The 14,837-nt window shown below is 42.2% G+C and overlaps 1 protein-coding gene across 1 annotated transcript in view; it reads right to left on the bottom strand.

The window, feature by feature from the left end:
• Nucleotides 1-14,837, bottom strand: part of LOC145414515 (uncharacterized) — a 230,657-nt gene that overhangs the window by 24,210 nt on the left and 191,610 nt on the right. The window lies entirely within an intron of this gene.

A 14,837-nucleotide genomic window follows, 5' to 3' on the forward strand; every position in this document is an offset into this window, starting at 1 on the left:
TGAGTACCATCACATATCATCTTGTACAAAGGCCATGTCCTACCGTCCTGTACGAGTAAAGAAGACAAGTTCATACGCTAACTAACCACTGAAGACTGTAAGCCACATTGCAATAAACTTTTCTGTCAGTTTTTATTTTATACTCTGTTACAGACTCATGTGTTAGGAGTGTTCGAGGTGGTTAAGTGGATGCAGGGGTTGGAGTGAGTTGGGGAGAGGGCAGTCAAATGGTGGGTGACAGAGCGACTTGGAGGCGTTTTGTCTGCGGCCACCCTTTGCGGGATTAGGGTGTCGAGCTATAGATAGATAGACAGATAGATAGGCAGCTTTTTCTCCTAGTTCAGATATTGATTTGCAGGTAAAAGCAGATGACAGGTGATAATTGACCTCGCTCCCTTCCTGACACACTCCCACATAAATGTTTGGATTGGTTAGCCTAGCCTCGGCCCCCTACATCCTGTTAGTGCAGTAATGCATGAAATAATAAAAGGGTAGAGAAGAGATCACTCACCCTCCTCAAAAGCGTATTTCTTTTCATGTTTGTTACTGTAATAAATGGTAAATATTTGAGGGATTTTCTCTCATTGGGTGTTGTTAGTGTTATAAACAAAGTCTCTGTCGCCGTATTATCGTTATTGGTGTTATCTGCTTTCATTTGTTATGCTTTATTAGTGCTGTTGCTAGATGTGATAGAGATTATTTTATTCTATTTATTTATTTACTTTTCGTTTACTCGCTGTTCTTTCGTTGTTGGTGTATTTTATATTTATTAACCCTAAGAATGAGATGGAGGGACGGAGTGGAAAGCTATATGAGGGAGGGAGGTGTGAATTGGAGAAAGGGCTGCCAAACGGCATAGGACAGTCAAATGGTATATCATTAGTTATTATTATTATTATTATTATTTACTTACTTGTTGATGGTGTTAGCCTTAGTTTAATTTTTCCTGGTAACATCTTCATCGTTGACGTCAGTGAGGTGAATGTGTTGTCATGTTTTTCTCTAATAAAGCTCACGTGTAGTCACAAAAAGAAAAGAAAAGAAAAAAAAAAAGAAACAGACGTGTAAAGGTAGGGAGGGAACTGGGTGACATTTATATAACCGGGCAGCTCCATCACCCGTTCATATCAGTGCCACCACGTGAAGGCATCCCACTACAAGCATCAAGGAAGCAAGGGGACGTATATGAGTTTGTCCACGAGGCCATCTCAGGTTCGCCGTCCTCTCCCCTACAACGCACCTCAGTCACTGTCCAAAATCGTCCCACGCACTCAGATTTCCCCGGGGGGTCGAATATACCCAAGAGTGAAGGGGAAAAATAGCGTGTGTCGAAGCTGAATATACCTCACGGCGAGAGGAAAAATAGTGTGTGTCGAAATTTGCACGCTCCTTCCATCGCATGTGGGTAGGAGAGGGAGGAGTGCTGGTGGGGAAATTATGGTGATTTTTTCTAATGCTTCGGGCAAGGTATTAATCTCTGAATGAAATGACGGCTTGTGAAAGACGCCTGGAAACTTTCTGAAACCAGGAAATTGACATACTAATGGGAGCGAGGTCATTAACCCCATGCATTAGGTGAAGTAGATGATTTTATTCAGCACAGACCCTTAGTAATGAGGGGCTTACTGAAGGACTTATCTACCTCCTTCATTTTTTAAGTCTCCCTAAGCGAAATAAAATGTACACACACACACACACACACACACACACACACACAAATATATATATAGACGAGCAACGATATTACACACATATCTGCAAATAAAAAGCATTCATAAACATACACCAATGGCGGACACAGAAGCCAGTAGAGGACAGGGACAATCAAGGTCTTCCATACGTACCGCTTCTATATATACCCGCTAACCGCTCAGTCTGCTGGTGTGGGCGTCGGTGTGGCAGTGGGAGCAGGAGAGAAATAGATGATGCAGGATGGACAGTAGGAAATGAATAAATGATGCAGGGGATACAGAAGGAAATGAATAAATGATGCAGGATAGACACAGATAAACGCTGACTGAGCCGTTCCGGCAACATAACAGAATTCACTCTTAATCCTACACAAAACAGCAACATCTTTTCTCGTTGGGTAAGGAGGCTCCCCAATACCTCTTACTTAACGATTTATATTTTAATATGGCTGGTTAATATCCATCTGTGCGTAATATTTGCAGTGTATGGCGATTCTTGAAGGATTTATATAACACAGAATAGGACAGCAAGGTGTAATAAACAAAATAATTCGATTAGGAAAAGGTGTTATGGAGCTTCCTTTACCGACAAGAATACGGTCCCAGATCCGCCCTCCCACTGTGATAAAACTAACAGAATGACCTCTGGATACCGCCATTTCTGCCCCTCCACGTAAGCCCCAGGTCAGATTCTCTCCAAAAAGATCTCCCATCCAGCACAACAAATGACCTTTCCTCCCCAAATGATGATCTTGCTATTTTCAGTAACACTGTCCTTTCTGTGACCTTGCCAGCATTGCCATTCTTGTTAAGTAGCTCGCTCGCTCTCTATCTGTCTGTCTGTCTCTGTTCATTTGTGTGTGTGTGTGCGTCCGTGTGTGTGCAACAATACTTTAAGTTCAGCGTTGGAGCCTTACATAGTGATACTGATAAAAAAAGATGACTACGCTCCTTTCAAACATCCGTCAACTCAGCCCATATCCCCTCGAAGAACGTTAGTTGATGGCAGAAGTGCAGTTAGGGCCTGCAGTCCACCGGGTGCACATTAAGATGATCCAGTGGCAACAGCAACAAAGACAACAACAACAACAACAACATCGCTGGGTTCCTGACGTGGGTAATGCTCTCTCTTCAAAATTCATTGCTTCCTACAGGTGAGAGAGAGAGAGAGAGCGATGGAGACAGAGACAAAGCGACAATGCCAGAGCGACAGACAGAAACAGCAATACAAAGAGGAAACTGAGTAGAGAGAATGTGGTGCGTGTGAAATGTCGAACAGAGAAGCTAGGCAGGGTGAAAGAGGAGTTTCGAGAGGCAAGATAGGAGACGGGGACAACTGGAGTGTGTGAGGTGGCTTTAGTGTAACCCCAGGGGAAATCTAACTCAAGTAGAAACACCTGGATACACTTCGCTTCGTGCTCCAGTTCGAAGAAGGCCTTTGTATCTTATCCCTGCTTCTGTGAGCCCGAGGGAGTTTTTGATCGAGTATAATGTTGGAGCAAAATACACTCACATTTTGAGGCCGTCATCATTCCGTCTATTTTCTATCATTCTATAGATAGTTGCAGTATTCCTCGAAAGGATGGCCACAGACAAATTGCCTCCATGTCACCCTATCCTCAGCTATCAACCTATCCTTCCCCAAATTACCGTTTTTACTCGAACTAGGCTTCAAATTGCCATCTCTTCACCTTGACTACTCGGTTGTAATAAGAGATGAACACTAGAGTCTGATGCTATTCATGACGTAGCGCTGCGGAAAGAATGTAGAGCTGGATCATTATCTTATTCTGTTGCTGAGCTACGTGAAAGGAATATAACAACATGGTCGCCCCTGCGGTACCAGACAAAACATACGACCCCTCAGGGGCATTTATTTGGAAGATTTAATCCAATGTCACGTTTAAAATGTGAAGGGAAAAAATAAATAATGATGATGATAAAAAGTAATAATAATTATCTTTATCACAATCAATACAATAGCAACCAACAGCAGCAATAACTAAGCGAAGCAGCACAAAAAAAATAAATAAATAAATAGATCAAGCTAAAATTTATGTAATCAGTTACATGCACTCACTCGAGCAGCTTTATCAGTAGGCTGCTTATATTTTGGCAAAGGCGACCCTTAACATCAGTCTCTGTCGATGATACACCAGCTTCTTATCTGAATATAACCAGAGAGTACCAGTTATGACAACTGGCCAAATGCGACTCGTATACTTATCACCACAGTAACGACACACTGCGTCATCAGCACATCATACATCTGACTTTCGTTTCCCTCCTAGTGCTGTCTGCTTGGCAACACCGCAATGATGCTCAAGGTCAGTGGGCTGGACTGACAACATTGCCGTGTTACTTGAGAGTAATTCCACAACCAATGGTGGATGTCCTCAAATCATGCTGTGCTGGGAGGTAGGGCCTACTCAGTGATGGACTTGGAGGGGCAGGAGGCTTAAAACCTTTGATAATTCAAGGGATAAACCTTTACCATAGACCCTTAATGTATGCAGAGCTGCACACCCAAACGTTGGTTGGTTACTGAGAAGCAGTGTCTCCATGCTGTAGTACATGCAGCTGTTGCATACTAAATTTTCTAGTATGTTCGGGTGGAGGTTCTACCTCTTATGGTCCTCATCATGCCCAGTTCGGTGCAATTCCATCCAGTAATTTTTATCGTAATCCTGCCCACAGATTTGGAGACAGACAAACAGGATCAAACACATATGAGTATTCCTCCTCCATTCTCCACACTATTGGATGTTTTTGTAATAAGTCATAATGCGCAGTTAGGAGACCTGGTGACTGAAATTATACTCACGAATAATGCAATAGTTTCAATCACACTCAATATTTAATAAGGTCTAGGTCAGGGTGAAACTGCTGCTCTGTATAACCATAATTTTAATAAATGGGTATAATTTCTCCATCTGTCCAATTCACGGCCATCTGAACCAAGACAATCAGAGACCAATTTGCAGAGCACTTCCGTATCAAATTAAACGAACCGCTGATTCTGACGATGGTTGGGTGAGTGCTTAGTCAGGCTTGCACTATCACCGGAACAATACCCGGAATTAAGCAAGTTTTACAGAGACCAACGTTTCATCTATGTTGTAACTTTACATGCTGTCATTGTAGAGAGCTGTGTGTGTGTGTGTGTGTGTGTGTGTGTGTGTGTGTGTGTGTGTGTGTGTGTTTATGGTTGGCGAACACATCGGAGCGAGGAGTATGTAATCGGAGTATTAATTTTGCTTCGTCGCCAAATTTCTCTCTCTCTCTCTCTCTCTCTCTCTCTCTCTCTCTCTCTCTCTCTCTCTCTCTCTCTCTCTCTCCTGTATAAAGGCGACAAACACTTAAAACCAAGTAATATAATGTTATGTGTACTGTAACATTATCCCTTCACCCATGTGTCACCAGAGGGATAGTTTATCCGTAATAATGTACAACCATTTTTTGATGTAAGAGATTATAAAAAAAGAACTGAATTGGAGGTCCCACATTAGTCAAAATTTTTTCAACTGACAGGCTTCGCTTTCACATTCAGTTCTGTATGGATAAGGCTAGTTACTGTATACATGTATGGCTTATTTTTTTTTTTTGGCTGTGAGACAGTGACCTGAAAAAGAACAGCACACTGATATGTAGCGGTATATGGTACGTAGGAGGACTACTGGGCCTTGGGAGCAGGCTGTGAAGCCTATGCTCAGAGTCTAACACATAAAAAAAAAAAAATCTCAAAGCTTCTTAATTCTAACTCTTCAGAATGAGAGAGAGTGGGAAGATGTTAGCAAACATAAACTGTTACTAACCAAACACGGGTCACATCAAGCTCTTTAACTTTTCAGTCAAGCAACTGTCTCACAATAAACCTCTGTCTATCCCCAATCTGCCTGTTGATCGCCTCACCTCACTTTTAATACGAAGAGGATAACGGGACAGAGAGGGCCTACCCTGACTTTCCCCCGCAACTCCAACTTTTATTCTCTCTTTGACTGGGTCTCTCCAATCAACCAGACAGGATAATACATCTTCTCTCTCAATAACAAAATAAAGGCCATGTAATCCTGACATCTGGTGGCCTTTGATTTAACCTTTTCCATCCTACTATTTGATACGTTTAGTAATTGTCGTATAGTGTGCTATTGAAGAAAAAATAGGATTATATTGTTCAGCCGTGTTTGTCCCACTGGGGTTAGAAACAAGGAGGATAAGATAATGTCAGTAGGTTGTTATTTTTCCCCTCTTGTTTCCTGTCTTTCAACATCATTATCTCTGACGTCTTACTGTCTCCTGGGAACCCTCTGACAGGTGATGGCCCTCGTAGAAATATTTTCAGGCTACGTTGCCCTTTCGTTTTTCCTCTTTCTTTTATTTTTCTTTCGCCCCCTTTGTTTTTGCCAGCCACTCTTCTTCCTCTTTCCTCCTTCATACTGATGTTTAGGTCCTCCAGATGTTCCCGCATCAAAAAAATCACGCACGTACCTCTTGTCACTAATAAAATTTCTCTCTCGCAACTAACTTTAACTGGGGAAAGTCTTCAAAGTTTTAAAATTGTCTGACCTTGTCTTTAATCTGCACACACACACACACACACACACACACACACACACACACACACACACACACACACACACACACACACACAAATGAGCTAATGATCTGAAGTTTGCTTAAGTTGTTCCTTCCTCTGCAAGTAGAAAGAAAAAGATCCCAAATCAAGATCCGTTCATTTTGAGATGCATACTTGACTCTTTTGCTCTTAATCCAATTTGCAGGGGCTGGATGGAACAGATTAACCCCAATGGTTCAAAAGGGTGAGGTCGGGATTATGATGCTATTAATGATGATGATGAACCTGGCTTAATTTGACTTACCTACCTCACTCGTCTTTCCTTACTGTAACCTTACTCATTCACCTTATCTTACTGTAGCCTCGCTCATCTTCACCTAACCTACCATCAGAGGAAAATGGGTGTCAGGTGGACGAATGTGGGGCCACTGATGATGGAGGTGACGTCATGTGTGTTTCTTGCCACCTTCCCCTCCCTCTCCCTCCTACCCAACCAGGTCACGCGAGCGGAAGAACCACATCAACAGGTCCTGGTAAGATTGTCTGCCTAGTTACCTGTCTGTCCAACTCTGGCTCTGTTTGTCTTTTTTTTTTCTTTTAACAATAGCTTCTCTTCAAGGTTGTTTTTCTCTTATATTACGTATAAGGGAGTTTATCGTTTAATGCAAAAATTAATCAGCTAACATGAGTATCCTTCATGATTACAAGCTGAAAAATAATCACCCAATCTAAGCATGACTTACCTAACTTAACAATGAAAGCCCCACCTTTCGGACCTAACCTGGGAATAGTTCACATCTAACCTTATCGCCCACAAATCGTCACAGTATTCAACATTTATCCATGATTACTCACTGGGAAGAAGTATTAGTCAAAAAATAAATAAATAAATAAAAGCGAAAAACAGGCTCTAGAAGCGATCACCTTTATCTTATACATGCATCTTAAAATACTGTTCATCGGGATAGCAATATTATCTCCTTCACTGAACCATTAATTTATGTAAATCTCTCCTCCGTCCATTAAACCTTCCTTTCTCTAGCTTATCCCATTACTCAAATGTTTTCCAGCTCTTCCCGTAAACTTTGCTCAGTACCTCACAAACTTTGCACAAAAACTTCCCCACCATTCTTTCTCAACTCTCCTCACTCCTCCGACTAAACCCCCATCTTCCCTCACCTTGTTATTCCCCTCACATACCCCTCTTTTCTCTTCCCTCACTGGAGGAGGCAGAGGGCAAATCCTACGACGACTCTATCCCTCGGTCCTTCCTCGACTTCTTCCCCGCCGGAACTGTTATAGTTAAGAGTACCTCTGAGATACACCTTATTCCCTATGTACCGTAATTTTTTTTTCCTCGAGCGTTTTATCCCTCTCCCTCTGACCTACATTTAAATCCATCTGTACCGTGTCTTATTTTTATTTATTTATTTTTTTTTTTTTTTTTAGTGTCATCTCCGTACCTCTAATCTACACCTAAAGCGTTTTATATCATGACTTTTCGAGTTTTTTTCCCCCTATCTCTGGCCTTCATGTCTTCTGTACTGTGATTTTTTTTCTAGTTTCTTGTCTCTATCTCCAGACGACTGAATTCCACTCTGAAAAGACCTCTCCTTCTGAAGGGTTGATAATGCTATATTTAATCCATACAGTTCGGAAAATCTCTCAGCAGTCTGATAAATTAACAAAAGTAAGATAATGAAGATATCGTCGTGGTGAAGTGGTTGATTCACTTCTCTTACTTTACTAAATTATGTATGTGTTCCTCCCCCCTCCTTCTATCTCTCTCTCTCTCACTCCTCCTCCCTCAGAATGAGCTAGCTTACGTCAACTGTGGAGAATACGAGGACTTCCAGTGAGCAGAGAGTGAGGGAGCGAGCATAGCGGGTCGCCTTGTGCTCACTTAGTTTGGCATGGGTATAGAGGAGACAAGGTTCAGAATTCAGAGAGCTTCAACGCGACTGGAATAATTCTTTATATGTAAGTCCTTCCCCCCCCTCTCTCTCTCTCTCTCTCTCTCGTGTGTGCATGCGTAAGGTTTTTCCGTTTTGTGTTTACGTGAGTGTTCCTCTTCTATATATATATTCCTGAGTCTTACCCTCCCTATGTCTGTGTACGCACGAGATCTTTCCCCTTCGTTTGTATGTGCGTTTTAACCTTTGCTGTGTGTGTGTGTGTGTGTGTGTGTGTGTGTGTGTGTGTGTGTGTGTGTGTGTGTGTGTGTGTGTGTGTGTGTGTGTGCGTGTGCATTTTTTTTACCCCTTTTGTGTACAGTATAGTACTTTACCTTTCCCCTTGTGAAAGTATATCTGTGTTTTCCTCTCTTTGTTTGTATAATTGATTTCTTCCCCTCTGTGTGTGTGCATATGTCAGGTTTTTCCCTTTCGTGTGTGTACAAACCTTTGTGAGATTTTTTCCCCTCTTTCTGTCTGTATATTTGATTTGTTCCCCTCTCTGCCTTTACACGCAGGGTTTCCCCCCGTTGTGTGTGTGTGTGTGTGTGTGTGTGTGTGTGTGTGTGTGTGTGTGAGAGAGAGAGAGAGAGAGAGAGAGAGAGAGAGAGATTCAGTCCTCGTTATTCCCTTTGCCATTGCTACTTTTCATTCAAATGCTTTTGTTCTTTTAATTTTCCAATGTTCATATATTTGTTATTTGTTTTGTCTTTTATTTCACTCGAAAATATTTAATTTTTTTTCTGTGTTTATGTCTCCTTTATTTTTCTTTTCGTTGTTTCTCCATTCATTTCTTTTATTTTTCAAATTCCCACATTAATGCCATTTTTCCTCTCACTTTTTACTTTTTTTATCACTGGATGTGTACATGTATGTTCTTCATGGTATAGTATTCCCAGATGGCACAAAAGGAATTCCTGTACTACCCCTCCTCTTCCCCTGTTCCTACATAACCAACTCCCCTCACGCATCCCCTCAGAGACCCGTCCGACTACCATCCTGACTACCAGAGCGGAGGTCCCACCTATCCCACCACCCTCTGGCTCCCCGGCTCAGGCATTCAATGGGGCTCCATCCTCGTCCACGATGGAGACCCCACCACGCCACACTACCCATCAATCAGCAAGCCAAAAGTAGTTCCTCGGTGCAGTACAGAAGGTGGCCCAAATATGACGTTCCTTATCTACTCCGCTAGGCGATTTGTTTTGTGTTGCGGGTACGGCTCAGTCAGCGTTATCAGTGTCTACCCTGCGAATTCATTTCCTGCTCCCACTGCCACACCCACGCCCACAACAACAGACTAAGCCTTCCCCCAACACATAAGATACTGCCAATTTAGAGCCTAGTGGAGTACTCTTTACAGTATAGGTCGCCGCGTATTTTGCTGATGTGCTTCATGACCCCACAACTTTTTCCATGCAACTGGTACTGTAAATTGGGAGAAAAAGTATCAGCTTTATATGTAACGACGGAAATCTGGTAGACACTATGAAGTTACTGTGGAATTAATAGAAATATAGAGCATAAAATGATAAAAATGGGAGTGCAAGTGATAAGTATCGATTCCCAGTATATGTTGCTCAGACTCTGCTAGTAAACCAGGAACTGTACATAACCAAGGACTGAGGATTATCGTCATCTTTAGCTCTTTCATCATCATCATCAGTTTCGTCTTCCAAAAAATATATGGATAAGATCCAAAAGTGGTAAGGAAAAGTATAAGAGCAGGAGAACTATCAACAGAATGCCCAGTGAAATGCGCATCATAGTAAAGAAACTACAGCTGATATTTTGTACCCCCCCCCCCCAATCATTCGGAGAACACCTATATTTTTCTCGTTAACCAGATCTTCTGACATCTGTATTACCTTTTCCACTATCTATTTTTTCAGTTACTTTTCTAATGAAGAAAGGTACAAATTACTTTCCTTAATTATTCAGTAAATTTGTGCCACGGTAGGTCAGCTCTATTCTCAAACAAACGTACAGTCACAACTTTCTTCCACTTTGCTTGATACAGTTCAACTCATATACCCCTTCTGACTTATCTCCCACGTGAAATGCAGTCACTTCGCTCTACCACATTTTGTTACTGTTTCATTACCTTATTATAATCTATCTATCTACTCGTATCTATAGCCAGACGCCTTAATTCCGTAAGGGGTGGCCACAAACAAATCGCATCCAGTAGCAAAGTCCCCTGCCATTTCGCTTCCCTTCCCCCAGCTTACACCACCCACCTCTCTCACATACCTCTCCACTCCATCCCTCCATCTCATCCTCGGTCTCCCCCTCCCTCTCATCTCCCCTATGCCTCGCTCGTATACACTCTCCTAGTTATTCTCTTACTCTCCATCCTCTTCACACTACGCCTTCCCACTGCTTACTCTCTTCTTGGCATACTTCACCTCCTTACTTCGTTTTTGTTTATCAGACTTCTATTTTTATCTTTTACATTTTTCTCCCATGAATTTACGCATATTCTCACATGAATTTCTCTTGCCTTAGTAAATTATATATAAGTATGCAGTAGAAATAATAAACCCATGCTTCATTTTTTTTTATCACATACCTGTCAATAATCAACATTTATCTCAACTTCTGCTTCATGTTTTTTCTTTCAGACTTGTAAATCGACAGCTTCTATCACAACTTCTCTCAGTCTTTCTGTCAAAAATTCGAATTTCGGCAATTTATTCCTCTTCTAAATCTCTCCACCAGATAGGCGGGCCATTTCCGTTCCCCATTCTACACGCTTTCCATATCTCTCTCAAAACTTATCACAATCCCCTCCCCTCTCCCTTGACTCTCTTTCCTTTGCCATTTATCTTCCATGGTTCAGTGGCAGCCAGACCCTCCATAACTCTCACAGCTTCCAGAAGTACCTAACGCTCTGTTCTCTCTGTTCTCTGCTCGCTCTCTCTCTCTCTCTCTCTCTCTCTCTCTCTCTCTCTCAGGCAATGGAAATATCCTACAACATCCTTGAGGATTAGACAGGCACTTCAGCTAAGAGTCACCTTGGATAGTCTCACTGCAAAGAAATCCTGCCAAATTCTTAAAGGATCAGACGCGTAGTTTAAGAATTCTGGTACATTAACCCTATAACAATGCCCTATAATTCACTCCTGGTGCTGGAGAGAGACGCCTTCATGTGGTGGCACTGATATAACCGAGAAGCTCCACTGTTTGGCTTTACAAACGTCCATCACATCCTTCCCTATCCCCGAATAGGAGGATGGTGGACTGCAGAAGGGGAATTGTAGCTTGTAGTCCAGTGGGTTCACACTGAGACGAGTCTGGGGTTGCAACTACTACTACTACTACTACTACTGCTGCTACTACTACTACTACTACTACTACTACTGCTACTACTACTACTACTACTACTACTACCACTTCATTCCTTGATTTCCAGTTCATCTTGGTGCTTTCTCTGGCAATAGACGGATCATACCGGGTACCTGAGCATTAGGAAGACGTCCCAAGCATCCCCTCCCACTGCATTAGCTACAACGACTCCCTCAAGCTGTAAGTGGACATGGGAGGGAAGGAAGCACCGGAGTGGTGGTAAGGGGGACTCAACATTACCTGCAGCATGGGCCCACAGTTGACTCGACCCTGTGGGGGAGGGGGAGGAAGTCAGTGGTAGCAAGTCTGTTTACACATTGCCTGACGCCTTAATCCCGTAAAGGGTGGCCACAGACAAATCACCTCCACATCGTCCTGTCCTTTTGTCATTTATCTGCCCTTCCTTCAACTCACACCCCTCCTCTCTTATATACTCTTTCCTCTCCACTCCATCCTTCCAGCTTGTCCTTGGTCTTGTCCCTCCTCCTCTTCCCCTCCACCTCACTCACATACACTCTTCTAGTCAGCTTCCCGTTAGAGAGACCATCTCGCAAGTGAAAGGGCTCGCGTTTCACTCTCGGACCATCTGACTTTTGAAGCGAATTTGCGCCTCCCTTGTCCCTGTTCACTCAGTTGTACAAAGAGGGACCTGGATATAACGTCGACTGTTATGGATCTTATTCTAAAGGGAGACTGAGACTTGATGAGAACTGACCGTTTGCCAAACCTTCTTTACTATCCCTGTATTATTCTATTAATCTAGCCACACTCTTCAAGGAGCTGCGTAGCATGGGCCATCCGGTCTACTGCAGTTACCCTTCTTTCTTTTATTCTTATGTCCGTAAGAAAACTGTTGCAAAGAGAAAGAGAGTGAGACGCAGAGGCATAGGGAAGAGGAGAAAGGCTGGGGCATATATCGGAGAGAAGAGTGAGGCATAAAGGCAGTGGAAGGAGGAGAAGGTTGGGGCAACTGGAGAGAGAGAGAGAAGGGTGAGGCACAAGAGGCGAGTGGACAGAAATTGGTAATTTAATATTCCGTAGGGTACCTTCATGCTCCGTCCTTACTATATCTCCTTTTAGTGGAGAAAAATGGCTATGACGACTGAGAGAAATGCTAAATACTCTCTTCATGTGCTTAGTATACTGTAATCTACTATAAACTGCATAATTTTGTTATACAGTCGACGCTACTGCCCACCACTTGCATGATGCACGAGAGGAAATAGTGTAAGATGATGCTGGAAATTATTTAATCTCTGAGAGAAATCGAGGGATCGAGATCGAGCGTTGATAGGAAAAAGTGTTAGGATAACGACGAAAATAAATACCATGCAATGAAGATTTCGGTATTTATTACTGAAATAAGAAATAGGAACACAGGCGTACTGTATGTAATGGACCAAAAAAACGGCAGCTTCCAGTCGTTCAGTTCCAAACTAGGCATGTTATAACATTCAAATGGAGATAGCTCCTTAATTCTTACTCTTCACTAGGTTTTCCAATGGCAAGTAAAGTAGGTAAATAGTTTTTTGAGGCTTATGGGCCAAAGGTATTTTTCCCTTGGGTGATATCACATGATGAAATATCCAGCCATCTCTTCAGAGTTTCGTACAACACCTGATCTTCACCATAACAGACATTTTTCACCAACAGATCACCAGACACGCTGATCATATACTTTATAAAATTATGAATGTCTAAAATTCTAATGTCTTTCAAGCTATTCTCTTCAAATCTGTCGTAATACCCCAAAAATCCTAAAGAAAATTACATAACGAAATAATGTTGACCATATTCATGATCAAAACCCAGGAAATAACCATCATATAGCATTGTTGCAAGTCTTCATTTACTGAACTGTGTACACTTCCTTTTTGCACATGTCCTTCCTGCTTTTATTACACGTTCTAGCTATTTACCTTTCATCAGGCCTCTTTTGTCATCTCCCCAATCTCCACCCTCTCCATTACCTTCCCCTTCATCTCACCCTCACCCTACATCCAACGGCACTTTTCCACTGATGACTTTTCCCTTTTCATCAACTCGTAACTACTGTATATCTAACCCTTGTAGTACCATAGAGTATTTCGATTTTCAGTCATATACAGCAACCAAGCGATTTTTCTTTTATATATAAATTTAATTGAACTCTGGGCTGAAGCTTTTGATTAAGGCTATTTTAATCCCTCTATTTTGATGTCTCCTTTAATTAAACAAGGTCGTCTTCAGGTATAAAAAAGAAAATAATGAATACGTTCGCTAATTCAAGCAACTTTTTTATTCATTATCCCATTTCTCATTTTTTAGCGCTCTATATATCATAAAGATTAGTATGATCCCATTTTCTTTGCGTTTCCTCACACTCATTATTATTATTATTATTTTTTTTTCATCTCGTCGTTTATTTCTTACATCTCACACTTTCTCCTTCTTCCATCGCTTCATCATTTTCTCATTATCCCTCCATCTCATTCCCTTCACTCTGCAACCTCCCATTGTTCTCTCTCTCTCTCTCTTCCTTCCTTTCCCTCTCTTCCCTTTTCTCCCAGTCCCTCACTCTCATCCATCTTTCTCTCATTTCTTTCCAGTCAGCTCTATCCACTTTCCCTCTACCTCAATCAACTCTCTTTCCACCCTTCCTCTTTTCCATCATCTCCCTCTCTTTCTCTTTTATTGCCATCATTTTTATTCGTCACGTCTTCCCTTCTCCATTTCTATTTGCCCCTGGTGTCAATCCCGATCTTTTTTTCTGTAACTCCAGCTTTTATCTTCTCTCTCTCTCTCTCTCTCTTTTTTTTTTTTTTATCATTGCTTTATTCTTCACTTTATTTCACAAAATCAACTTTTCCTCCTTCCTCTTCCTCCTCTTCCTCCTCCCTTCTGTCTGTCTGTCTGTCTGTCTGTCTGCCTGCCCCCCTCTCTCTCTCTCTCTCTCTCTCTCTCTCTCTCTCTCTCCATTTCTCATTTCTTGTTCCTTCATCTCTCACCTCTCTCTCTCTGTTTATAACCCTTCTGTCTTTCCGCCTCTCGCGTCTCTCCCTTTGTCTCTTAATTCCTTTCCGACATCCCGTCTCCCCTCTTACTGCTCTCTCTCTCTCTCTCTCTCTCTCTCTCTCTCTCACACACACACACACACACACACACACACACACACACACACACACACACACACACACACACACACACACACACACACACACTCCCTCTCTTCACCCTCCTTTCCTTCACCCAACCACCCCCTCTCATCCCTGTCCAATCTGACCCTCCCTC

The sequence above is a fragment of the Coenobita brevimanus genome, chromosome 100 (genome assembly GCF_032717465.1).
Source record: "Coenobita brevimanus isolate Jiangsu-jjx chromosome 100, ASM3271746v2, whole genome shotgun sequence".
Lineage (NCBI taxonomy): Eukaryota > Metazoa > Arthropoda > Malacostraca > Decapoda > Coenobitidae > Coenobita > Coenobita brevimanus.